Below are 4,027 nucleotides of genomic sequence, written 5' to 3' on the forward strand. Positions count from 1 at the left end.
ATCCTACTTCCGTAGTGATACTGCCTTGGAAACCCAAGGAGGGGTCGCTATGAGTCGGGGCCGACTCGACGGCACATAACAACAACAACAACAACTGAGTTGGACAAATACAACACAGGTTGTCTGTTAAGCCACTGATCCAGATTTGCAGTGCTTTCATTTGGGGTTTGTTGCAAATAAAGTTTCTATGAATATTCAGGTACATATCTTTATATGAATATATATTTGTATTTCACTTGGGTAAACATCTAAGAGAAGAATTGCTAGTTTATATTTAACTTTGAAAAAAATTATCAAACTTTTCCTTTTGGCATATCCATCAGTAACATATGAGTGTTCCACCTTTTCTGTATACATGCCACAGATAACATACTCTGCAATATTTCAGTCCTTTTACATTTAGTGAGAATTGTTATAGGTCCATCATATGATTCTATGTGCACTTGAAAGGAATGAATAGGCTGTTCCATAATTATCAAGTGAGTTAACTTGGTTGATAGCATTGTTCCAGTCTTCTCTATCCTTATTGCTTTCTTATTTTGTCATTGGGAGCTCTGGTAGCATAGTGGCTAAGGCACTTGACTGCTAACAGAAGACTGGCGGTTCAAACCCACCAGCCACTCCTCGGAAGGAAGATGGGGCAATCTACTTCCGTAGTGATACTGTCTCAGAAACCCAAGGAGGGGTCACTATGAGTCAGATCTGACTTGATGGCACATAACAGCAACAGCAACAGTTTTGTCAATTAGTTCTATTAATGACTGAGTATTGAAATTGCTGACGATAGTTATGAGTTTGTCTGCTATTTCTTTCTGTTCTATCAGTTTTTGCCTCATATATATTAAAGAGCTATTATATGAGTACATAAAGGAGTTCTGGTGGCATACTGGATAAAGCATTTGGCTGCTGTTCAGAAGGTCAGTGGTTCAAACCCACCAGCTGCTCCACGGAAGGAAGATGGAATGATCTACTTCTGTAAAGATTTACAGCTCCAGAAACCTAATGGAGTTTGCTATGAGTTGTAATTGATTCGTTGGCAGTGAGTTTGTTTGTTTTAATTTACTGAGTATATATGTACTTAGGACTGCTATATTTTCTTCTTCTTCTTTTTTCCCCAACTTTTTTTTTTTTTTTTTTTTTTACTTTTTATTGTGATTTGGGTGAAAGTTTGCAGAGCAAACTCACTTTCCATACAACAGCTCACATAGACTTTGTCTCATGACATTGACCACAATTTACCACAATGCAACAGCTCCCCTCCCACTTCCTCTCCATAGTTACCTCTTCTCTGTGTCCCTCCCTCCCATGCACTCCTGCCCCCTGAACTGTCTCCCTGTGCATACACAACCCTTCTATTTTCCCATTATTGATCTCTCCAAGGATTGTAAATGTTCAACTGATATGCCTGTCTTTTGTTTGGCTGGAAGCCACAGGTGTGGGTTCAACGCTAGACCTAAAGGGTATCTAGGGGCCATAGTCTCAGTGGTTCCACCAGGCTCTATTAGACCAGAAAACCTGGTCCTATTTTTTATTTTGTATTTTTTTTAATGATTTTGAGTTTTGCTCCACATTGTTTTCCTACTCTATCCAGGATCTCCTACATAGATCCCTCTCCGAGTGATTGACAGTGGTAGCTGGGCACCATCTAGTTCTTCTGATCTCATAGTCATATAGGATGAGGAACTGAGGATCACATGGTGTACCAGTCACTTGGACTAATTGTTTCCACACATCTTTTGTTTTCTGCATTCTTCTTTGCTCTGGACAAGTATACCTGGGAATTCTTACAGAACATACAAATACACTTGTAGAAACATAGTCTGCCAACCCAATACATGGTCATGGGCACACTCTCTCCTGCATAGACATACCTAATAGTTCAGCCTGTAGGACTGCTATATCTTCTTGAGGGGACCTGATGGTGCAGTGGTTAAAGCACACAGCTTCTTACTGAAAGGTTGTCCATGGGAGAAACCCGAAGAGCAGTTCTACTCTATCCTAAAGGGTTGCTGTGAGTTGGAATCAATTTGATGTTGCATATATATCTTCTCAATAATTTGAATCTACATTATGAAGTATTCCTCTTTATTCTTTGTAATACATTCTATTTTGCTTGATATAAATATAACCTCTCCAGCTTTCTTTAGATTAGGATTTGCAAGGTAAACTTTTTCTATCATTTCACTTTTACCTTTCTGTATCTACATACAATAGGTGGGTTTCTTACTTTTTTTTTTTTTTTTTTTTTTATTCCGGGTTTTTTTTTTTTTTTTTTTTTTTTTTTTTTTTTTTTTAATCCAGGCTGCTTTTCTTTTCTTTTTATTATGATTTGGGTGAAGTTTACAGAGCAAATTGGTTTTCCATTAAACAAACCATACACATTGTTTTGTGATATTTACTTCAATCCCCACACTGTAACAGCATTCTCCCCACTTCCTCCTTGCACCTACCCCTTCCCTTCATCCTTCTTTTCCATCCTCTCTGCCTTCTTAGCTTTGTTGCTGTTGTTAGGTGCTGTCCAGTTGGCTCTGATTCACAATGACCCTGTGTACAATAGAACAAAACACTGCCCAGCCCTGCACCATCCTCATAATCCTTGCTATGCTTGAGCCCAATGTCACAGCCACTGTGTCAATCCATCTCACTTAGGGTCCTCCCCTTTTTCACTAACCCCCAGTCCTTCTCCAGGGACTGGTCCTTCTGACAACATGACTGAAGCATATGAGATGAAGTCTGACCATTTTCACTTCTAAGGAATATTCTGGCTATACTTCTTTCAACACAGATTTGTTCATTTTTCTGGCAGTTGAGGGTATTTTCAGTACTTTTTGCCAGCAACACAATTCAAATGTATCAATTCCTCTGCAGTCTTCCTTATTCATTGTCCAGCTTCCACATACATATAAGACTACTGAAAATACCATAGCTTGGGTCAGATGCACCTTAGTCTTCAAAGTGACATCTTTGCTCTCTAATCTTTGAAAGAAGTCTTTTGTAGGGGATTTGCCCAGTGAAATACATCATCTGATTTCTTGATTGCTGCTTGCATGTGCATTGATTGTATGTCCAAGTAAAGTGAAATCCCTGGCAACTTCAATCATTTCGGCTTTTATCTTGATGTTGCTTAATGGTCCACTTGTGAGGATTTTTGTTTTCTTTATGTTGAGGTATAATCCATACTATAGATAGTAGTCTTTGATCTTCCTCAGTAAGTGCTTCAAGTCTTCTTCACTGTCAGCAAGCAAGGTTGGTATTTTCACAATGTTAACTCTTCTTGTCCAAAAATATGGCATATTTTTCCATTTATGTAGGTTTTCTTTAGTAGTGTTTTGTAGTTTTCTTTGTATAGGTCTTTTATATCTTTTTATTCCTAAGTACTTCTCTTTTGGGTGGCTATTAAAGATTCTGTTGTTTGCTGTTAGATAAATAGAGATAAGTATTGATTTGGGTGAAGAGAAGGGCAATGTACCAAATGTGAGTGACCAATATGGCATCATTGAGGACGAGAAAGACATAGAGAGGTACATGGGAGGTACAGACAACAAATATGAACCCTTTTGCACATATAGTACTGCGTTGTCAATGAACGCAAACATGGGTATATGGGTGGATAGATGGGTGGACAGGCTGAAAGATTAGGTATGTCTATGAAGTGGGGAGTGTATCCAAGAACATATATAGGGTTGGCAGACAATGGTCCTATAAGTTTAAGTGAATGATCAGAATTCCCAGGTGTATAGTAGAGGTGACAAGGGACCAAGGTTGTGGTCACTGCTTGGTCACAGCCAGCTACCCAGAGAGACTGAGTAGTTGAACCTGCAGGCTTGGGACCATAGCCACAGGGGACATCAAGCTCAATTGGCATAACATACTATACAAAACATTGTTCCACCTCCTACCTTGGCAAGTAGTGACTGGGATCTTAAAAGCTAGCAAAGCTGCCATCTAGATGCAATGATGGGTCTCTCCTCATCCAGAGCAAAGAAGAATGAAGAAAACCAAAATTCATGGAAACAATTAGTCCTAG

The sequence above is a fragment of the Orycteropus afer genome, unplaced genomic scaffold (assembly GCF_000298275.1).
Source record: "Orycteropus afer afer isolate SDZICR_OR568_19922 unplaced genomic scaffold, OryAfe1.0 scaffold00100, whole genome shotgun sequence".
Classification (NCBI taxonomy): domain Eukaryota; kingdom Metazoa; phylum Chordata; class Mammalia; order Tubulidentata; family Orycteropodidae; genus Orycteropus; species Orycteropus afer.